Below are 13,643 nucleotides of genomic sequence, written 5' to 3'. Positions count from 1 at the left end.
AGGCTGATCAGTGGTTATCTGGAGCTGAGGGTGGTAATGGGGATTGACTACAAATAAGTTTTGAGGAATTTGTTTTGGGTAGTAAAAATGTTCTAAAGCAAGATGGTGGTGATGGTTGCACAACTGTATAAAGTTACTGAATAGTATTGAATTGTATGCTTATAATGGGTCAATTATATGGTATGCAAATTATGCCTATAAAGCTATTTTTCTTAAAGAATTCCCATCAAAGAAAAAATAAGGGCAGAGGAAATCGGATAGTGATATACAAAATGTGTTTTGTGAAAGTCTATCTCAGCTGACCAAATGTATTATAGTTTCCTCCAGTCAGAGCATGATCAAAGGTCTATAATAGCAAAGCCATTGAGAAACACAATTATTCTGGTTATTGAATCATGAGATAAATTTCTTTTGCTGAATTAATTTTATTCACTTATTCATAAATATTCATTGTGCATCTGTTATGTGCCAAGCACTATGTTAGCTTCCGGTTATAGAGGAGTGAACAGAACAGTCACGGTCATGGCTCTTACCTTCCTGGGGTTTTGAGTCTAGTGGTTCTTCTTAGGTATGATTCTTACGCATTTTGAAAAAACATAAGTTGGATTTTACTGTATGCATTTTGTTTTTTTTACTTATTATATCAAAAGCATCTAATCTTTAAAAGCTCTTCATAAACATTTTTATCTGCTGCAACCTTTACTTCAATGTGCCTTGACATTGAACATTTAAATTGTTTCCAGTTTACTGATATTATATATAATGCTCCAAATAATTTCTTTGCAAATGAATCTTTGTTTTCCTTTTTTTTTTTTCTCAGTAGAGATATTGGATCAATGTTATAAATAAAGTTCTTGATACTACTGCCGAATTGTTTTCTGGAAAGCTGGTATCAGTTTGCAATTCCACTGCAGGGTGGAGGACTTATTATCTTCTAAGACATTGGGCTAGATTGGAGGATGAACTGCAGTCCACAGAAGTGAGCCATGCCCTCAACTATGAGGAGTGGGCCCTGGTCATAGGTGTTTAGTGCTCTCCGAAGAAACCTCGGAGCACAGATTCTTCATCGAAGGCTGAACTAATTGCTGGCTGAGCTCTGTCCTCATTCAGGCTGCAGAAAATAGCTACCCCAACGAGACCCAGGCCTCAAAATGAAACTCAGAGTTGGGGGGGTGGGGCGGCTGGCAGACAAACTGACCCCATACAAGGAGGGAAGAGTGTTATGGACAAAGTTGCTCACATTAAGCACAAGCAAGATGTAAAGGAAAATCAGACCAACACGGCAAACATATCACAGGAAAATCAGTCAAAAGTCAGGTGAAATCTGGAAGAAACATAAATCAGGAGATAGAAGTAGCTTCCCTGTGAATGTTTTCCTTTAGAAAATAAATTAGTAGGAATATAAATGTGATAAAACAAGAACTGAAAGATGAGATGATAAAACTACAGAATGAGTTATAAAAGGAGATCGCAGACCTAGGAAATGAATTGAAATAAAGTAACATAAAATACCAAGGAATAGAATAGACACAGCTAAAAACTGAATTAATGGCACGAAGGGAAAGCTGGAGATGATCACAGTGCAGAGAGAAGTGAAAAAAGAGATTAATTAGAAAGAAGAAGAAGTGAGGCAAAGATGATTCAAAATAAGGTAACGGGTATCCCTGCCATAGACAATCCTTCCAAGAAGAATTCAGAGAAAATGCAAACCTGCAGATCTGCAGGTGGCCAGGTATAGCACATGTGTAGGAAGACAGATTGAGAATGGCTGCCATCAAGAAGTTTTGTAGGTTAAACTATTGAACTTAACAAAACAAAGAAGGAATTCTTCAGGCATCTAAGCAGAGAGTAGTCCCTGACACTGGGAGAGATTTGGCTGTTCTCCAATACACCATGGTAAATTTCAAAGAAAATGGAGCGATGTTTAGAAAGTTCTGAGGTTTAGAAAGTGAAGCCTGAGAAAAGTCTATGCAGCCAGAGAGTTACAGTCTTAAACATGAAATCACAGCCAGACTTGAGCACTTACTATACCTGCTTGTGTGAAACCAGAGCTCTTTGGTGATGGGATCAAGTTTGGTCAGGTGATAGGATAGGATAGGATAGGATGGAATGGAATGGAATGCTACTTTAAAAAACTTTGGCAATGGAATGGAATAGAATGCTACTCTAAAAAATTTGGCAAAGAAATAAATTAATAAATAAAAAACTTTGGCAAAATGAAGCCAACCCAAACGGGCAGCCCAGGCATTGCAGGGTGGGGCAAGGGAGGGAAAGCTGGAGGAAATGTGAGCATATTATTACTCCCATGCTGTTGGGAGCAGCGAGTTAGTCAATAGTACTTAAAATTCTAGTTAAAAAATATCACTGTAACCTCTTAATATTTTTTGTAATATTTAAAGTTTTTCTTTAATCTTAATTTTTAAAAATTTTTTAAAATTTATTTTTTACATTTATTTATTTTTGAGAGACAGAGACAGAGCACGAGCAGGGGAGGGGCAGAGAGAAAGGGAGACACAGAATCGGAAGCAGGCTCCAGGCTCCAAGCTGTCAGTACAGAGCCTGATGTGGGGCTTGAACCCATGAACCATGAGATCATGACCTGGGCTAAAGTTAGACGCTTAACCGACTGAGCCTCCCAGGTGCTATTAATCTTAGAGTAATTTTTAAGAAGTTAATCTCAGGGGTAAAGAAGCACTTGATGTACTATAGATCTTTTAAATTTCCTTCAGTTTCTTTCTCTTCTGTTAAGTTCAAGAAAATAATTAAATTTACAAATTAAATTACAATTTTTAATTTACATACAGTTATCTCATTTTGGTCTCTATCTCATGTTTCCTTTCCTCTCTTTTCTAACATCTGTATAAATATAAATAAAAATGTAAAGAAGATCACAAAATATTAACACTACTCATTTCTGATTGGTGAGATTCCCAGTGATTTGTTGACATATTTTTGTACTTTTCTATATGTCTTGCCTTTTAAAGTAATGAGTATGAATCATTATATAATATTAACTATTGTTCCAAAATGTTATACATGTTCTTTGCAGAAAATTTGAAACATACAGATAAGAAAGGGAAAAAGAAAAACCTGCCATCCAGATATATCTGGAGGTTGTGACCTGTTCTGTTGGTGGTTGCCAATGAACATTGCTTCTGGGTATTCATCCCTTTTTGTAGCCCCCTCCCACATTAACTCTGGGCTTGGTCATGTGTGATGGTTAATTTTATTTGTCAACTTGGCTAGGCTTTGTCAATTTTATTTGTCAATTTGTGGTGCCTAGTTGTTTGGTCAGTGTTGCTGTGACTTTGATTTTTTTTTTTAGATGTGATTAATATTTAAATCAGACTAGACTTTGAGGAAGCAGATTACTCTTTATATTGTGGGTGAGCCGCATCTAATCAGTTGCAGGCCTTAAGAACAAAGACCAAGGTTTTCCAAGAAGGACTTCTCCACAAGATTGCAACATGAAACCCTACCTGAGTTTTCAGCCTGCTGCTTTGTGGAATTCAGACTCAAGACTGCAGCATCAACTCTTATTTTAATTTCCAATCTGTCAGCCTGCCCTACAATTTCAGACTTGTCAGTGTGTGTGTGTGTGTGTGTGTGTGTGTGTGTGTGTGTATACTTCTCTCAGCCTTGAACTACCATGTGAAGAGATCTGGCTGCTTTGCTGGAGAGACAGAGAGATGAAGTTTCAGGCAACCCCTAACTCTTCCAGGCCTCCCAACTGGAGGAGCCAAACAGGTGACTGAAGCCCTCCTAGAGGTCAGTCTTAGTCATGCCACCAGGTGATTGCAGCTGCATAAGTGACCTCAGGAGAGACCAGCAGAAAAACTATCCAGACTAGAATCATGAGCAAGTAAATCGTTATTGCTTTAAGTCATTGATTTTTGGGGTGGTCTGTTACTTACTAATGGATAACTTAATATAACTACAATTACTATTTTGGCACATGAAATTCTAGTCTTTTTATATAATTTGAACATTTTAAGAAAATTGGAATCATACTCTATAATTTTACATCATGCTTTTTTGGGGACATTAAGAGCAGTTTCTTTAACTCCAGCTTTAGCAGATGCATAGTTTTTTTTACTGTTTCCTATTGTTGTACATTTTGACCATTTTTATTAATATTTAAATTTAATAAAAATACAACATTTTGCTCTTATAAACAACACTATGATAAATGTTCTTGTATATATTATCAGAATCACCCATCTAAGTGGCTCCTATGTTCCAGGCTTGTGGAAATTGTGTGAGATGATAATAAATGTTTATTATTTTAAGCCACTAAGTAATGGTATAATTTCTTATGCAGCAATTAGTACTAGCTAGTACAGGCCCGATTAGGACTTTTGGGTTTTTCACCTTTGAAATAGGAAAACCTACCACATATTTGGTTCCTTGTAACCCAACTGTTAATAGTGACTAACTCTACCTGTATTTATGGAGGGAGAATTTGGACAATTTACACCACACATTCACTTCTTGGGCCTTTTCCTTCACAATAGTGTCTTCATTGACCTCCCATACCCTGACAACTCATTAATATATATTTGAGCCCCAGCCCTAGTTTTTTCCCTGCACAGATATCAGGCTCATATCTCCAATTGCCCACTTCCAATCATCTCCTCCTGGATGTTCCTCATGGCATTTAAAATGAAGTTCATCATCTCCTGTTACAATCTCTTCCTCCTTTCTTATCTGCCTTGAATGAGAGGTGGAGATAGGTTGGATGTGGAATGAGCACATGACGGTGTATTAGTTATCTATTGCTGTGTAACAACTTATCCCAAAACTTAGTGGCTTACAACAGTAAATACTATCTTGCACAGCTTCTGAGACTCAGGAGTCTGGGAGTGGATTATCTGTGTGTTTCTAGCTCAGAGTCTCTCTTGAGGTTGCAGTCAAGATGTTGTCTGGGACTGTAGTAGTCCAAAGACTTGCTTGGGGCTGAAGGGGCTCTTTTGTCTCTTTCTCTCTTTCTCTTTCTTTCTTTCATATGATTTATTATCAAATTGGTTTCCATACAACACCCAGTGCTCATCCCAACAGGTACCCTCCTCAATGCCCACCACCCACTTTCCCCTCTCCCCCACCCCCCATCAACCCTCAGTTTGTTCACAGTATTTAAGAATCTCTTATGGTTTGACTCACTTCCTCTCTGTAACTTTTTCCCCCTTCTCCTCCCCCATGGTCTTCTGTTAAGTTTCTCAGGATCCACATATGAGTGAAAATATATGGTATCGGTCTTTCTCTGCCTGACTTATTTCACGTAGCATGATACCCTCCAGTTCATTCATGTTGTTGCAAATGGCCAGATTTCATTCTTTCTTATTGCCAAGTAGTATTCCATTGTATACATAAACCACATCTTCTTTATCCACTCATCAGTTGATGGACATTTAGGCTCTTTCCGTAATTTGGCTATTGTTGAAAGTGCTGCTATAAACATTGGGGTACATGTCTGAAGGGCCTATTTCTAAGATATCTCACTCCCATGGTTGTTGGCTAGAGACTTCAGGTTTTTGGTACTTGTAGGAAGGAGACCTCCATTCCTCACCACCTGGATTTCACCAAAGAGCTGCTTTTTTAAGAGTCTTCCCAGTATGGTAACCAGCTTCCCATGGAGCAAGTGATCCAGGAGCAAGGCAGAAACCACAAGGTCACTGATGACCTAGCCTTGAAAGTCACATGCTATCACTTCTCCCGTATTTTCCTGGCCATAACACACCAATCCTGAAACAAAGTGGTTGGGATCACATAAAGATGTAAATATGGGGGTGGAATAGGGGTCATTCAGAGCCATCGTGAAGATTGGCAATCACAGACACTATTCCTGTGCCAGTAGTTCTGGTATTGAGACAACTGGGGCTCCTGCAGGGCTTGGAGATCATTTGTGCCAGGATAAAGTGTTTAAGGCCAGACCACTTAATTGAGAAAGGATAAAATCAGAAGGGGAGCCAAGATGAGACCCAGAGTGGCATACGGGGCAAAGTCAGTAACTTTGTATATTTAACCTACGTGTGTGTATGAGAGTTCCTTGTGGAAGGGCACAAATTGAAAAAGACCTTAAGAGGGGGGTGTGTGATCTTGGCCATCACTACTGCAGGGACTAGCTTCTCTCTCACCTCTTGCTTCAGTCTTACCCAGCTAAATATTTGCAGTTCATAACTATGTCCTGCCTCTGTCTGGACTCTTCCTATGGTTTTCCTGCATGGGAGCACAGTCTTAATTTGTGATGGCCTAGATGCACACCTCAAGGCAAGGAATTTTAGTGCAAGTAGATCATTTAGATGACACTGTGAGATGCTGGTAAGAGATGAGCGAAGTGCATTGGTAAGACATAGGGAAATAAAGGCAGTCAAGCAAGTTATCTCTATGGGAAACTGGCTTAGTCCCCCTGGAGAACTCTGGGAAATAGTGTAGAACAGTGAGGAACTGGCCTTTGAGTTATCCTACCTGAGTGGCAAGATTCCACCAACTTCCAGCTGTCATTGGCTGAGGCTGCTCTCAGGAGTTAATTCTCAGGCACTCTGGCCTGCCACTTGAGCAGGCAGAGTTTATACCACAGCTGGAGGAAGCCCTTGGCCTCAGAGTTGCAGTTGCTGGCATTTGGCAGTAGGAACTTGGAGGCTGGGCCTGCAGGGACATGTTAGGGAGATATGGGAGGGGAACTGATGGCACGTTCTGTGAGTACCTTTAGAGTTCAAGTCAGGTATCACCTACTTTGGGAAGCACTCCATGGCCCCTCATTTGTTTCTCCCCTCGTGAGTTGAGTGTCTCTCAGCTTTGCTCCCACCCACCCACATGTCACTGTATTTAACTGTCTGCATCTCTCCTGCTAAACTCTGAGCCCACTGGAGACATGGACCCGGTCTTCCATCACCGTAGCTCTGTGGTACCTAGAAGAAGAAATGACCCAGAGAGAATCTGGCACATGGTAGGTGCTCAAGAAGTCTTGAATTAATGAATGAATGAATAAGGAATTCTCTTCATCATGTGGAATAGCATTGGTTATGTTCTGTGTATTTCTGTGTCTAAAAGCTTTAACATAAATTATCACTATTTCTACTGTAGTGGGCTTATTTAATGGGAATAATTTCCTACGGAGGGGTCTTTCAGGTACAAGAAAAGCACAAAGATGTTTATGGTGTACCAGGTGGCGCACTAGGGCCTGGCTGATTCACTGCTCAGCACCCCCCAGATTCCTGGGGAAAAGCTGGGGAAAGGGCATGAGTGGCTGTCATGCAGCAGTTTTCTGCCTAGAAAACCCTTCCGTGGGGTGAGGATGAGGGAGGAGGAATGGCAGGGTTTCTGCACAGACCGAGAGTGCCCCAGAGATCCCATCTACTCTCATTTTAGGTAGTCATGATTTACTCATTGTCACAGTCACTTAGCACTCTGGGAAGGATGCATTGTCTCTGAGTAGAGCACAGTAGTGATGATTTGGCTGTTATTATGGATAATAATTGTGTTTGCTGTCTGTGCTGCCTAGGCTTATTCGGGAGCATAGTTACCACTGCTATCATTTTAAATATTTTAATTAATGATACTATGCTGTGCTCCTTGCCTTGAGGCTCCTTAAGCAAAATGAGCAATTAAAAAAACCACAAAAAGCCAATGAATGAAAATAAAAGAAAGGGCATTTAAAAAATCATTCTGTTCCTATGATGTTTCAGGCTTGAAAAATGTATTCCGCTGTCTGCTGCAGGCAAGAGAAAATTCTCACTACTCCCGCCTGTTATCTTTTGCTCCCATAGTCATCCATCTCCCGTAGCTGCTGAGTGACATGGAATATACATAAAGCATCATCAAAAAGAACAGGAGAAGAGGAAAAGGGAAAAACAGCACCCAGAAAACTTGGAGCCTCATGCTTTTAAAAGTACGTCATTATCCTCGATCATCACCGTCAATCATTGTTATCAATTATTTTATACTTTGCCGGCCTTGTGGATATCACCGGGGAGATGGCGAAGAGGTAGTATCTCTATCTCTGAGCTCTTTCAGTCCAATTTTAGTGTCTGTCCCGCTGGAGTGAGCACTATGGGTGTCTTTCAGGGTAGTGACTGGAAATGGTTCTGGCTGAGCAACTGAAAGCCTTGGGATGTTCTGTGAGGCTGATGGGTGAATGCAGGAGAGAGGCTAGCAGGGTAGGGCAATCTGAAATGTTAATGCTCTGTTTTCATGATGTAGGAGATATGAAGGAGTCTAAGAGGTGAAATTTCCCTCTGCATCTCATCACCACCTGAGCTCTCTGGCCAGGTCAGGATTCCAAACTCAGGACTCTTGCTTGGCCTGCTGAAGTTTGACTTCCAGAGTGTTGTTAAAAGGTTTGAATTAGTAGCCAATACTTAGAAATGGAGGCATAAAACTTGAAAATTTATTTAGCCTCCAGTCTCATCTGCCAACCCCAACCATGTGGCATTACTGGGTGGGTGCCCTTTCTTTGGTGTGCCGGAACTGGCTTCTGCCAGCCTGTGAGAGAGAGCATGTGCACATCTTCAACTCTGTGTTCAGTGACTTCACATTGGTTGCTCGATATCATTAAGATCAGCCATAGTGGGAATACTTATACCATGAATACTAGCAAATGCTACAAATTAGGTTTTTTTTTTCTTTCAGAGAGCCCATTGTTAAACATTTACCAGCATACCTATAGCTCCCCATCGTCAGCTTACAATGAGGCTGTATTGCCTGCCTTGTCCCCTGGGTTTAGATCCCAAATTTAAGATCTTACTTCTTTGTGTACCATGGTCCTGTGAAGAAACTTCCTACCCCAGGCCTTTGTTTGGAAGGATAGGCTCATCAAAACAAGGGTCTGAAGGGGAGAAGATGATGGTCAGCTTCAAGCTGGAGGAGGCAGTGACCTGATCTGTGAGGGTGAAAGACTTCTGTGAGCCTGGAAAGGGAAGAGTTCATTCTGGGAAGGGGTGGACAAATTCCTTGTGTGGCAGACACCCAGCCCCTATTTACACAGTATCCCATTTATATGCAGCCTGGGAGTGGCAGGAAAGTTAGTCAAGGATGCGGGGAAGTCACAGGCTATGAAACAGACCACTTGTGCTCTGGGGCTGGGGGCATGGGAGAGGTATCCACTGGCAGGACTGACTTCATGGGCATGTGGCCTGTGCAGTTACACTTGGTTTAATGCTCTGCTGTCACTGTCTTGAAATTCATAATAATTGTTGAACCACGGGATCTGCATTTTTATTTTGCACTGACTGGGCTCTACAAATTAGGTATCTGGTTCTGTGTACTGTGAATGGACAGGTAACCCACTTGCTCTGGGATGCCTAACCTTTCACAGGGCTTCCTGTGCAACTCCAAGAAGCTAGAGAGAGGTCCTTCAGAATTTCCCATCAACCCCTGTGCATGGGGCTTAATCAGATTTATGTGGTCAGAAACACTAAGAGACATGTTTTTTTGGGTGGGTGCCGAGCTGTCTTACTGTACTAGGTTGAAATTTGTTTTGCCTTGGATGAACTGGAAGTACAGTGCCAAACTTAGGTAAATGGGACAAGGTCTCTTCCCAAAGGAAGAGCCTAGTGGGAGACATGCAGAGTGACCCACAACTCTGACCCCACGTAGCACATTAGGATTGAAATCTGTCAAATGGGCCATGGGGGTGCAGAAACAGGAGCAGTTGGTTCTGCATAATTAGGATCAGGGGAATTTGTGGCAAGGCCCTGAAGGTGAGTAGGAACTCTCTGGGAGGAGAGGGTGAGAAGATGTAAGCCAGATGCTTCACTAGAACCCTCTTGCTTAGGGGTATTTTTTTAAATGTTTATTTAGAGAGAGAGAGCGAGCGAGCATGAGCATGCACACCCGCATGAGTGGGGGAAGGGGCAGAGAGAGAGGGAGAGAGAGAATCCCAAGCAGGCTCCGTGATGTCAGTGCAGAACCTTGAGATCATGACCTGAGCCGAAATCAAGAGTCAGATGCTTTACCAACTGAGCCACCCAGTTGCCACGGGTCTGCTGTGTTTTGATGGTGCTGCAACTGTTAGCAATAGTGAGATCCACCACCTCTCCTGTCTTGTGCTGTGGCTGTGATGAGGTCACAAAACCAGTCTGGAGGCTGGTTCAAATGACTACTTTGTAAGGAGATCTTTCTTCATTATGTGGTGGGAGAACGTTTAGAAATCATAGCAGATGTGCTCTCCCTAGTCCATTCCTTACCTGGTGACCCTTCCTCTATCTGGGTAGCATCCTTGTGTCAGAGAAGGGAGGTAACAGCAGAAGCCTTGGCCAGATTTTGGCTGTAAAAAACAGACTCTAAGGGGCATTGGGAAATAGTGAAGTCAGAGGGAGTCACAGGTTTTCTGAACCCTCAGAGTGGATAGGGTTTCTTATAGGGGGAAAGGGGAGTCAGAAGGGAGGGAGGAGTGAAGGGATGGTAAGGGTCCCAAGAACATGGGACTCTGTGGCCACCCTTCTTCAACTTATCCTGGGAAGAGGAAGGAAAGGCAGTTAGTTAAAGGCAGGGATCCTCAGTCCTATTAAAACTTAATGACTCCTTTATGTAGTAAATATTTTGTTAAGTCCTATTTACTATCTTGAAGTAAATGAAATTCATGGGTAATTTAACTCCCATCATTATGACAACCAATTAATACATCCACAGATTTCCAAAATATCCTACGGGGAATGGGATAGTCCTGGCTGAGAACCACTGGTTTAGGGATTCTGTTTCCTGGATAGGAACCAGGGAAAAGCAAGACCCTCAGACCAGCTGTGGGGTGTGTTGGGAAGGGCCAACGGCAGCCACAGAAAGTATCCTTTCACTAGGGTCCTCAGAGCTGCAAGAGGCAAAGGTGGGATGAGATGGAGCCACACAGTGTCCTGGGCATCACTGTGGGTTTGGCAGAGAGGTGCTAGGAGATAGAAGAGAGAGGCCAGCTCCAGAGGAGACTTGTGTCAGGAGTGAAGAATGGCCCAGCAATGACCTGCATGGCCTGATCATCTGTACCTGAAGGGGTGCAGATGTCTCCAGAGATCCCAGCATAGGTATACAGCTGCACTCCAGCCCCATCCTGCTTAAAGCTCATTGATAGAAATAGAGTCATAATTTTCCACACATGGAGTTTGTGGATGGACATTCTTATTTGCTACAGTTCTGTTCTGAAGAATCCCTCACTTGACTGGGTTCAGCTTCCTCCCACCTTCCCTACTGTGGAGGGGTAACCATAGCTTATGATCCGTTGCCTTAGCACAAATCTCTGCTGCTTAAAATCCAACTATGCCTGTCTCTTGGAAGATGAAGAATCTGGTGCAGAATAAAGATAGTTCTGTGGGTTTTATGACACATAAAAAAGCAAAAAGAGATCTCAAGTGTAGATGCTTAGAAGGTAAAAACTGCCCCTTTGGGGGACCATAGTCACATAATCTTGCTTTCTGTCTTTGCTAGAAAACGAGGCTGGTGGTGGTGAATGTATTTGCTCCAATGACAATAGAATGGGATTTAGAGGGAGAGAACCCTTGATTTGAATCTTGGTTTAGTTTTGCAGGCCATTCACTTAACTTCTTTGGAACTCAGTTCCTTTATCTATAAGAATGGTTGTGAAAATCAGATGTGGCAACAGAGAGAGAGCTTCTTGTCATCTGTAAGGTCATGGTTGTTAATTATTGCCATGAAAATTGCATCAAGAACAGCTAAGTTTTGCCATCCAGTGACCAGACAGGGGTAAGTAGATTTCTTCTGGTCTCAATGGTTTCTGCTTCAGAGAATTAGTACTTAAGAGTTCTTTGATTGGCACTTGAAGCTGGAAAAATTTCTTTGAAATCAATTTAATCACTGTGAGATAGATTTCATTATACAGTTGAGTGAAATGTAAACTACTATTTGCATATAGACTGTATCTGTAGGTGTTTAATTCTGATCATTCATTCCTTCTCATTGGCTCCTGGTTAGTTTTCAAGTTGGCTGTGTATTTGTTACAGGCTTATTTGAAACCCATTCATCCTTCTAGCCAGCCATCCATCCAACCAATAAAAGCACACTTGTTGAAGTATTTAATTTGTCCAAGTACCTAGGAGAGGTCCTGTGGGGATGCAGCCATGAATCTGATAAAACACTATTGTGGAGGCTGAGTATCAACTTCCTGGGCTCTTGACTATTTGCTTTACCTATTTTTGAGGGCACTTCTCGCATCTTCACTGAAGATTGTATACTTTATTTAGTTCAATTGTTTTATTTGTAATCTGTTTTTTTTGTTTGTTTGTTTGTTTTTTGAGGGATGGAAAGATCATGTGTTTGGGCTGAAAAGGACCAGATTATAATAGAGTGATATCAAGAAGACCGGGTCTTCAAAAGTAGCTGATCCTGTCAAGGTATATCCTGTTTCTCTATTTTATAGATTTACCAAAGTAAAGTTAAGAATTAAGAAAAACTGAAGTGTTAGAACAATATATACTCTAGGGGTGGAGAAGGCCTTCTAAAATAGGCCAGGAAACCCATAATCCAAAGAAGGAAAAATTAACATATTTGATGAGATAAATATTTAAAACTTTCATATGTCAAATGGTACCATAAACAAAACCTAGAGACAAAACACTAGGGGAAAAATACCCACAACTCATATGATAGACACAAGGTTAGTATCTCAGAAGCTGTACAGAATGCTAAGAAAAGGGCATATAGCCATTAAAAGGAAGTACAGGGCCACCTGGGTGGCTCAGGTGGTTAAGTCTCCGACTCTTGGTTTCAGCTCAGGTCATGATCTCATGGTACATGGGTTCAAGTCCCACATTGGGCTCCATGCTGATAGTGTTGAGCCTGCTTGGGATTCTCTCTCCCCCTCTCTCTGCCCCTCCTCTGCTCATGCTCACTCTCAAAAATAAACTTAAAAAAAAAAAAAAAAAAGGAAGTGCAAAGGCAGGTTATACCTGAGGAGGCAAACATGGTGAGTAAACATTTGAAAAGATGGACAGCCTCACTGGAAATCAGGCAAATGCAAATTGAAGGAATGATACACCATCTTTACTCAATTGATCAGCAAAACAAAATAATTGAGAAGAATTGCCAAAGCTTGGGGTGGTGTGGGGAAATGGGTTCTTTCATCGTTTGTAGGAATGTGAATAGTGATAACATTTTTGGAAAGTAATTTCAACCCAGTTTAAAAATTAAAAAGTACATATCCTTTGATCAAATAATCCCACTATTTCAGAGAAATAAAAGTGCTAGTACATAGGGAGAAATACACAAAAGTAACTATTGCAGCAGTGATTGTATAAAATAGGAACAGGGAGTTGGGTAATGTGGATGTTCATTGGTTCAGAGATGATTGAATAACTTACAATACATCTACGCTATGGACTATTATAACACTGCTAAAAAGCATGGCTTGGACTTATATTTTCTGCTGGAAAGGATCCGCCTTATAGGGAAAAATTAGGTCAAACAGTAAATCTGCATATATTGTTAAGCCCTAACAAGGAATTATGGAAACAAATACCTCAAACTACTGACATTGATTACTTCAAGGGGGTGAATTTGAGGGCAAGAGAAGACTAAGAATTGACATTCTTGTATGTTGCTGTTTTGTTTGGATTGTTATACCATTTTTCCATTGAGGTAGAAGTGAAGTAAAAAAAAGAAAGGAAGAGAGATGGGAGGGGGGCAGGGAGAAAGATAAAGAG

At 41.3% G+C, this 13,643-nt stretch overlaps 1 long non-coding RNA gene across 1 annotated transcript; it reads left to right on the top strand.

The window, feature by feature from the left end:
• The first annotated feature begins 6,482 nt into the window (after window positions 1–6,482).
• LOC147577175 (uncharacterized) lies at window positions 6,483–12,228 on the top strand. The gene is made up of 3 exons (XR_015255763.1): window positions 6,483–6,946; window positions 7,767–7,888; window positions 11,946–12,228. It is a non-coding gene; the product is annotated as an uncharacterized LOC147577175 (long non-coding RNA).
• Window positions 12,229–13,643: the final 1,415 nt, after the last annotated feature.

The sequence above is a fragment of the Puma concolor genome, chromosome C2 (assembly GCF_028749965.1).
Source record: "Puma concolor isolate L17-30 chromosome C2, mPumCon1.1.hap2, whole genome shotgun sequence".
Classification (NCBI taxonomy): domain Eukaryota; kingdom Metazoa; phylum Chordata; class Mammalia; order Carnivora; family Felidae; genus Puma; species Puma concolor.
This window is presented reverse-complemented; position numbering and strand designations above follow the sequence as displayed.